The 9,959-nt window shown below is 40.0% G+C and overlaps 1 protein-coding gene across 1 annotated transcript in view; it reads left to right on the top strand.

The window, feature by feature from the left end:
* The first annotated feature begins 499 nt into the window (after nucleotides 1-499).
* The window catches only part of LIME1 (Lck interacting transmembrane adaptor 1), a 68,005-nt gene continuing 58,545 nt past the window's right edge, over nucleotides 500-9,959 (top strand). The window contains exon 1 of the mRNA XM_078650435.1: nucleotides 500-646. The gene's annotated coding sequence lies outside the window, so the exon portion shown is untranslated. The remainder of the gene's footprint in view (nucleotides 647-9,959) is intronic.

Genomic DNA, 9,959 nt, shown 5'->3' with positions numbered 1-9,959 from the left:
AACGCCCCCTTTGCATCTCATTAGAGATGCAAGGGGAAGCGTAGAGAAAAAGGGTGCTAACATGCGAATTTGCGTTGATAGGGAGATAATTTTATCTCCCATTTCTTGGCTTTTAAAGCCAAAAAAGCCGAGATAAATCCCTTGATAATATGCCCCAGAGTTCTTCTTGCCAAGCGAGGACTTTCTGCCAGCAAAGCGCGTGAGGCAACTGAGGCTGTGTTGATATGTGGGTCTGCCTCAAGTTACCTGAGAGAAGGAGTGCATGACACTGGGCCCCTGGTCTTTCTGTGTCCAGAGGGGCCTGGTCCATCTCTGAGGGCGCGTGCCGCTCATGAATGTGTGTTCAATCTCTGGAGCAAGCAGGTGCAGCCTTGTGTTTGGGGGTGCAGCTCAGGAAGTGCTTCGGTTATGCGTGAGTGACTGCGTCAGCAAGACACAGAACCACAGCCTGCTTCCGGTCTTGATTCGAGCCCCAGGCTGCCTCTGCAGCGCCACTCTCAGAGCTGCCCCCGGCAAAGAAGCTGCGCCCGGTCTCTGCTGCACTGTTCAAAAGGGGGAACCGCATCAAACCGTCCTCCCCTCGGTCCAGGTGAGGCCTCAGCCCAGGGCTCGGGTTCTACAGCCCGCATCCTTGTCCTTTCTACCAGTAAGTTGATTTGACATTTCTTGAACTTTTTATTGCTTCGCTTATTGTAGGCATTTTAATCTGTTCGAAGCAATTAGGGCTTCTATGAACATACAAAAATAAAAAAGAAATAAATTACAAAGAGCCACAGCAAATGAAGGGGAGATGCATGTATCGAGCAGGGCCGTCTCCTTTGTAATGTATAAAAATGCAGATGAAGTGACAACCGAAAATGTCCACTTTGTCAATCTTGCATGCCCTGTGCCCATCTTTCCCTGGTTGCAGCTTTGACCTGGATGCCTCAAAGCCCCCCTTGCCCCCTGAGCGGCAGGTACACCTTGAAAACTCTTTGTCACCACCCTTTAAGCACAGTAGATTCACAGGCTAAAAGCAGCTGCATTGTTGAGCGCTGTCAAATTCTACAATCTTACTTTTAGAATTGTTTCGGGAATTGGAAGTGCATGAAATTCGAAATTCTTTAAAAAAAAATTACAATTTGTATGGTTTCATCTCAGCTGTTTGTATCATTTGCACCACTTATCCCATTACTTTTTTGCATGTACTGCTGTTAACAAGTGGCAAAACCTGGTTAATACACAACGTAAAAGAGCAAAGATGCAAGTAACCAAATATACTTTCCACTACAATGCTAATCAAGTGGTTTCACCTTTTAAGAGATACAACCTTAAGCTGAGGGAATAAAAACAGACATAGAAGGCACAGGCAACCACAGGTCGCAGAGACACACCGCAGAAACAGTCTGCATATATGCGCCTGTCTGTTTTTGTTTGCGCTAGCACATTAAATGCATTAAAGACAGACCTATTGGTTTCCCAGTGCTTGTTCAGTTTAAATCCTGGCTGTGTCTGTGATTTCTTACTCTTTGTTGGGGAGGGCATTATCCTTCTACCTGTGTTTGCTACTCTTTTGTAGCTTGCACACGTCACTTTTCTCGTGTAACACACAGTTTGCTACCTCTCACATTTTGTTTGCTTTAGATACATGCACAAGTGCCACCATTGCCTACGTAACGTTAGTTCTTGTGTTTGAGTGTCTGCCATTTATTGTAGTATTATCCTTCTACCTGTGTTTGGTACTCTTTTGTAACATGCACACGTCACTTTTCTCTTGTAACACACTGTTTGCTACCTCTCACATTTTGTTTGCTTTAGATACCTGCACAAGTGCCACCATTGCCTACGTAACGATTGTTCTTGTGTTTGAGTGTCCTCTATTTATTGCAGTATTATACCGCTAGTTGTACTTTGTATACCTTTGTAACCTGCACACGTCACTTTTTCCTCCTATAATTTACCGTTTGCTACCTCTTGTATATTGTTTGCTCACATTTGTCACTTTTACCTCATGTAACTTAATGTTTGCTGTTGTAATTTGTTCACTTGTAAGTTTCTCCTCATGTACCATTACTGTTCCTTTTGTGAAGCGCTCAGACACCTTCGGGTAAAGTCCGCGCTATATAAAAACGCATAAATAAATAAATAAATGTATATGTTTTAATTTCTTTTTCTGATTGCCAGCATAATAAAAATGTTAAATAACCCGTGAAAAAGAAGAGCAATTCCAAAGATTTGAACAATCGCATCTACAAAGATTGGCCATTGCCTGTTCTACCCTCCCCCTGGGGTGGGTACAGCGATAGACTTCATATAAGACACTATGGAATATTCCCTGTATTTATGTGTTATGGTATATGAAATGTTGTGTTCTGGTGGATTATGTGCCCGGAAAGGACAGGCAAATGCTTCTTTCACTCAAAGGCCAATAGCTATTGTCGGGTGTTTGAATACTCTAGATTTTATCACCCCCCCCCCCCCCATCTCAGATTTAGCATGAGGACATTTTATGAAGGACAATATTTTGAAAGTAATGAAGAAGGGATCGGACTAGTCTGGTATGAGAGGGTTAGAGATTTATATGTGGTGTTTATGTTTGAAACTCAGGCCCGGGGTGGAGAGTACACTTGGGTAAGGAATGTGCAATGTTGTAGTAGGCTCTTGTCCAACAGAAAGGATTTGAGGAGCAATGTGTGGGTGTCTTCTTCTTTTTCCCAGTGGAGTGTGAAGTCTTCCAGGAAATTCTGATCACGCAAGGAGATGTTTACCAGTTCTACGATCAAAGGGCGACATTGATAACTCGATTTTCTAGAAAGGTGAGCAGTAGAGGATGTTTAGCCTCATCGGCTTTGGTGAGTTCCACAGTGAAACATTGGAATAAGCCAACATCCAGGGTATTTCTTGTAGATAAAAGCAACCCACTCGCTATTGTTTTCTGTTCTATCGCAGGGAAATTGCTGTATTCTAGTGGTGAGGTTGAGAGGCAGATTGAGGTGAGGTTTCCATGACTACAATAGGTCCATAGTCAAGGTTCTGGATGATGGTATATCTAGAAGTTGAATTAGACATCACAGACTTACCATCTGGGGGTAACTTTGGTGTGATATGTAGCAGATAGATTAAAAGGATAGAATTTTTCTGATGCCACTTGGGCAGACTGGTCATGGTTTACGTTTAGAAGGCCTAGCTCAGAAGATTGTGATACTAGGATGTGTTTTGGGATCCCTGATCAGGGGATTCAGGCGTGGGGGTGAAATAATGATGTGCGTGGATAAATGCTCAATAGCATTGGGGATGGTGTGCTTGTTAGACTGTAAGGTACAAATTGAGCTGCAGCTGGGAAGTGGGGGGATGGGAGAGCAGTGTTTGGGAGGTGAGTTCTTGTGGACAAGGGATGAAGAGTTGTTTGAAGTCCTTTTATCTTTTCATACAAGTGATTCAGTTTCAATTTGATGGCAAACTTCATTTGATTTGGGAATGGATAACATGTTTGTGTGGTTAGTAAGTGGTTGTAATGAAGAACAAGAAGAGTTATCATACCTGTAATGCGATCGAGTCCTTCCATGTAGAGTCAGTTAGTATGCTGTTGTTTTGGTGTGAATGGACTTGGAGGTTGCTTGCCAGATAAACCCTGCTTCGAAGGATGGATGGTTGGCCACCGGGAAGGCTGTGATCTGGTTCTTTACAGCATTTACAGGTTGGTTCACAAACTTTCCATTTTTGTACAGGGGTAGGTGGAGCCTATATTTCTAGGTTTGGGAACCTGAGATAGAAACTTTTTTTCCCTCATAATGGAGGACATTGGCTGTAAGATTTGAGGCCTACGTTACTTTTAGCCATTCACTCGCAACATATCCTCTAATGTATGTTTGATGGCTAATATCTATATATGTTCTGCGGAATTAAATGTACTTCGAATGCTGAGAAAGTTGTGTTAATAAATACAAGAGATGAATATCTGTTCTAAATGTATAATATATATTCCTTGGAAAAAAACAGTTTTAGTAAAGTTATGGATAGGATTGAAGTAAAAGAAAGACGAAAATGTGCCATTTAAGTTTAACTATACAAGCACACGTCCATGGAAGGCGATTCACCAAAATAACAGGGGTAGCGGAAGTGACAGCACATGCCATTTGACCTTTACTTTCACTAAAGCACACATGCTTACACATACACACTCATACACACACTCTCTTACATAGGGACACTCTCACCCGCAAGCAGGCACACAACATACATTTAAAAGCATTTTTTACTTACTTCAGCTGCGAAATATGGTGATATTCCAGCTGACTTTACTACATTTATTTCCTTATTTAATTGTGAATAATATGTTATTCGCTATTAGCATAATTAAAATAAAACTGACTGAAAACAGGGAAAGTGGTGTCTCAACCAACATCCATAAGGACGAGTACTCCTGTGTTCCTGGCACTGACTTTGCCACCTCTGAGGTCAGCGGTCGCACAGGGCAAGCCAAGGGTTGCAGCTGTGTTCCCTAAATGACATCCATCCACAAGTCATGGCCCAATCCACTGCCCATGGCCACATTCACAATGTCACAGATCCAAAATAAGATCACTGATGAGATCATATATCACCTCACCAATGAACATGGCCATTTCACCATCAGCCATGCATAGCAAGAGTTTACTGTAGGGCCCGGACTGCAATCAGGCTCTATGCCTAACCCGCCCTACGTCCAAACCACTCTGTGCACAGCTAAGGCAATACATAGCAATTAAACCACTCCCTAGGAATAGCATGACCATGAGACAGAAAAACTAATTTGTGTGCAAAGCAGTGGCAGACGGTGACTGACTCAAAGCGACCAATGGGTGGAAGGGGCTGTGCAAAAGACAACTCTGCGTTATTGACAAGAGGTCTAGCAGATAGCTAAAGCTGTTACGCCGACATGACAAGGCATTTACAACAGAAACGGCAGCATAACCATAATGAATTCTCGCTTTTGCTCTATTTGGCCTGGGTGTCCACAATGAAACTCAGGGTTCCTTTGTACGGCTGCTTCGTTAACTTTGTGGTTGTAGTCAACATGGTAGAATGTGGAATTACGTGGTCAAAATTGGTATTGTTGGGAATTGGCCAAGAGTTTTTTGTTTTATCCCTATTAATACTATATCCAGAAACAATACCAAAATCATCAGCTAGTTTAAATAATCTGGGTATAGCTTCAGATGGGTTAGAGGTATAAAGAAGAAGGTCATCAGCGTATAGTGCTGTCCTAATTATTAATTCTCCTATATTAAAAGGGACGATTACAGAGTCTTGTCTCAAGGCACAAACAAATGGCTCGATATATATATCGAACAATAATGGAGACAAGGGGCATCCCTGCCTTGTTCCTCTATGAATGTGCAACCAATCGGACAGACCACCATTTACCAATATCCTTGCTCTCGGGCCCTTATATAAAGTTTTAACCCCATTGATGAAAGTTTCTGGGAAACCGAACTTTAACATTGTTCTCCAAAGGAAAGGCCAATTAACTTGGTCAAATGCTTTGGCTGCGTCTATTGCAACTATAGCAAGCGGCTTCTTCTTTTCAATTGCGTAATCTATAGCCCCGATTACCTGAACTGTGAGTTCATTTAATTGGCGACCGGGAATGAATCCCCTCTGATCTGGATGAATGATAGTTTTAATAACGTTTGCCAATCTGCTGGCCAAAATTCCAGAGTAAATCTTTAAATCAGAATTTAAAAGTGAAATGGGGCGATACGATTCTATTTTTGTCGGGTCTTTATTTGGTTTTGCGATTAAGGAGATTGTAGCATCTAACCAAGAGGATGGAATTTGTTTTCCCAGAATAAAAATATTATTAAATAATTTCAATAGTGGAGCTAGAATTTCTTCTATATTGTCCTTATAAATCTCTATTGGAAGCCCATCCGGGCCTGCAGCTTTATTTCTTGCCATTTTCTTTATTTGAGATCTAATCTCTCCTTCAGTTATTCCCTTTGCCAAAAGAGCTCTGTCTGTATTGCTCAGCTGTGGCAGGTCCCTCAAGAAAGACAAGTTTTCTAATTCCTCGTCCGACTGACTGATTTTGTCACAATAAAGCTCTTCATAAAATGTTTTAGCTTCCTTCTTGATCTCTCCATCCTCAGACAAGAATGCCCCAGTTCCGCGCTGTATCAATGATTTTATATTATTTCTTGTCCTCTCTGTCCTGGCTTTCCATGCTAATAATGATCCACATTTCTCCCCATACTCAAAATTACGCAATTTACTAACTTCCCATTTATCTTTAAGAATTTTTTCAATTCTGAGTCTAAAATTTGTTTGTAACTCAAATAATTCCTTTTCTAATCTAGATATGTTACTTTGATCCTCACCAATGGCAGTAAGAAGTTGCTGTTCTTTTGATTTAATCAAACTGAGATCTTTGTTATCCTTTTCTTTCATTAATTTCCTGATTAGGATCATCTGAGAGCCATATATTCCTCTTAAGAAGGATTTAAGAGTATCCCAAACAATATAGTCTGGAGCTGATTCTTGATTGAACTCTAGAAACTCTAATATGTGTTCCTTGATTTTAATGTTAAAGTCTTGATTTAACAGAATAGTCCTATCTAGTGTCCATCTATATTCCGAAAGATTCATTTGAATATTAATAAGCATCTCAACCACAGAATGGTCCGATAACCCATTGGGAATATAAGAAATAGAGTGGGTATTAGCCAATAATGATTGATCCAACAGAAAAAAATCTATTCTCGAAAACTGGTGATATTTTTTGCTAAAAAAGGAAAACTCTTTCTTAGTACCGTGTTTAACTCTCCATACATCACATAAAGTGTATTCTTTCATTATATTCTTCAACATCGAGAGGGATTTTTTTGGGCAATTATACTTAGCTTTTGAAGTACGATCGACTGCAGGGTCTAGTAATAAGTTAAAATCGCCGCCCAATACTATGGGGTTTGTAAACTGGAGCATATAATTTTCTAATTTCTGTAGAAAATAAGGATTATCCTCATTTGGACCGTAATAGACCCCACATAAAAATTTAACAGTACTTATAGAGACTAATGCAGCCAACCACCTCCCAGAGTGGTCTGTGGCCCAATCATGGATATTAATGCCTTTATTAGCACATATTATCATTGCTACACCTCTCGTTGTGCCAGTTTGCTTTGAGCAGAGAACATCCTGGACCCACTTATTCCTTATAAAAACATTTCTACAATCTTCAGCTCCCAAATGCGTTTCTTGTAGAAGAATTATAGAAGCATCCGTATTTTTCAAAAAATTAGACACATTTAATTGCTTCTTACGGCTCCCTATTCCGTTCAAGTTCCAGGAGAGGATCTTAGTATACCTAAGCTGAGGCATCGGACATTTCTACTCCTCTACCTTTCAAGGCCAGGATTAAACGTAATAGTCTATAAAATCTTATAATGACTAAAAAAAAATACAAAATTCTTTGGGCATAAGAGGACTTTTTTATAACTGAGGTTATGTGTTGGAATAGTCCAGTCCCTATCCCAGAAGCAAAATCTAAGATGAGATATCTTGGTATCCAACTGACTCAGAAGGTAGAAGAAATCCCTAAGACCAGCTGGGAAACCGTGATAAAAGAGATTAAAAAATTATTGTCTAAATGGAACTCTCTGCCCTTAAATATTTATGGTAGGGTGAATTTAGTAAAAATGATTATATTACCAAAGGTAACATTTTTGTTTAATTCTATCCCTTTAGTATTTAATAAAAAAGATATTCTTAATTTACAAGGCAGGATTGGATCTTTTATTTGGGCGACAAAATCCCCAAGGATAGCATGGAAAAAGCTGAGGAGAGGTCTGAAAATAGGAGGCTTGGCTCTTCCAGATTTATTATTATATTGTTATGCCTTTCAGCTTAAAAATTTTCGACTCTTAGCCAATAAATTGGATTCTACGTCTAACAGCTTAATTTTTCGGGCAATGTTGCATGACCTTCCATTTGATGCAGATTTTTTCTTGTTTAAGTTTGGGGATCAAAAATTTTTTAAAAAAGTTAGACTGAAGGTTTTGAAAGCCGCTTTACATTACTGGTATCAAATTTGCAAGTTACTATCTATTCATTATTATCACTCTTTTGCTCCGATTTGGGACTCTCCAGGTACTCCTGAATGTTTGGGCGATCAACTAGCTCTCCCATTGAAGAGAGCTAGTCTTTTTAGATGGGGGGATTTGGTGGGTGCTTCGAAAGCCCTAAATTGGGAATTTTTGGTTAGTTTAACAGGGGGTACTCTTACGAGATTTAAGTTTTATCAGTTGTCAGCCTGGTGGGGAAGCCAAATTTGGGATTTAGAGAATGAGAATCCCCTGTGGAATTTAATCAATAATCCTAAAGTGAGGAGAGGGGAGATGGCCATATTGTATAAAATTTTACTCCACAATAGGGATAATATGGAAACTGAAATTATGAAACTGTGGGACTCCTCAGGGCCCTGGGCTTCGGATAACATAATGACATTGTGGAAAGACTCTTTTACAATGTCACAGCAAATAATCAAACCAGCTAATTTGCGAAGAAACCATTTGTATACCATGTATAGAGTTTATTGGACTCCTGCGAAACTCTCTAAGATGTCGGTAGTTAAGTACTTTTGTCCAAGATGTAAGTTGCAGGATGCAAATGATATTCATATGTTTCTGGAATGTCCCTATATAAGAAACTTTTGGGAACAGGTGTGTAAGTTTTTGGAGGATGTACTTACATTTTCGATTCCATGTACCCCCAACTTGGTTTTTTTTGGTCTCCAATTAGATTACGTTTTGGATAGTAATTTATCACAGTTTATCTTTTATGTAATAGTGATCGTCAGAAGAGAGATCTGTAAGGTATGGAAATCGGCACTCCCTCCAATATTTGCAGATTGTCTCAAAAACATTATGGTGGTGAGTAAATTTGATATGTTATGTGGTGGAGAAAAGTCTGTAAATCTGTGGTCAGCTTTAAATGCATGGAGCGAAAGATAAAATAAACCTAAGCTCCAATGATTATGCCAGAGGTTTTGTGGTCCTGTCCTTCCTGAGTAGCAAGTATCATCATGACAGGAAGTTGGACGGGTAACAATCCTACCTCTGGGCAATCCTTAAAGGCTATCCACAAACACGAGGGTCGGAATAGGAAGGTTTGTGTCAGTGGCCTGAGGTACGCCTATTCAGAGTAATCATTTTCTGGTGGCATATATGAGGACAAAAAAAAAAAAACAAAAAAAAAAAAAAAAAAAAATAAGAGAAAAGAAAAAAAAAAAAAATAAAAAATAAAAAAAAGAAAAAAAAAAAAAAAAAAAAAAAAAAAAAAAAGAGTTTTTTGTGACTGCCAGTTTTCTTGAACTTCATCTTTGTCCCCAGGACTCACTTGCCACTACCGGGCTAGTCAGCCTATGGGAAACTAAAATTACCCATTTGCTCTTTAAGCAAGTAGTACAAAAGGTAATCAAGAACATCTCTCTTGTCGAAGACAAAGCTGCCTTTGCCTACAGGAGCCATGTATGGGTGACACTGAATGGCTACAAATCACTTGGGTCTCAGGCATACTTCAATTTGGGGTATGCCAGGAAGACCAAAGAACAATTCTTAATATATAGGCTAGAAATCCTACCAGCCAATCCGCACCCCCCACCCTGGTTCAGGGAGAAATGTGCAACACATGCAGACCATGTGGAAACGGTCTGAGGACTTGGAACACCTTATCTGCTCCTGCTCTAAATTAAAGGAAAGGGTAGGGCTGCTCAAAGTGCACTTTAACGAACGAGGGATTCGAACTCGGAGAAAGGTCGCGATTGCATGCTTCGACTCCAAAGACCCTCAGCTAAATGGGAAGCTAGTGAAATTACTGTGACTAGTAGAATCCAAGCAAGGGAGTGCTGTGCCTTGTTCAAATGCAAAACCCGCATATTGAAGCTTTAACTTACTCAATTGGAAACTTTTAGCACAGACATTTGAACTCCTTGAGAAGAAGCC

This window comes from Lissotriton helveticus, chromosome 7 (assembly GCF_964261635.1).
Source record: "Lissotriton helveticus chromosome 7, aLisHel1.1, whole genome shotgun sequence".
NCBI lineage: Eukaryota > Metazoa > Chordata > Amphibia > Caudata > Salamandridae > Lissotriton > Lissotriton helveticus.
The sequence above is the reverse complement of the archived record's forward strand: the minus strand, read 5'-3'. Positions and strand labels throughout refer to the sequence as shown.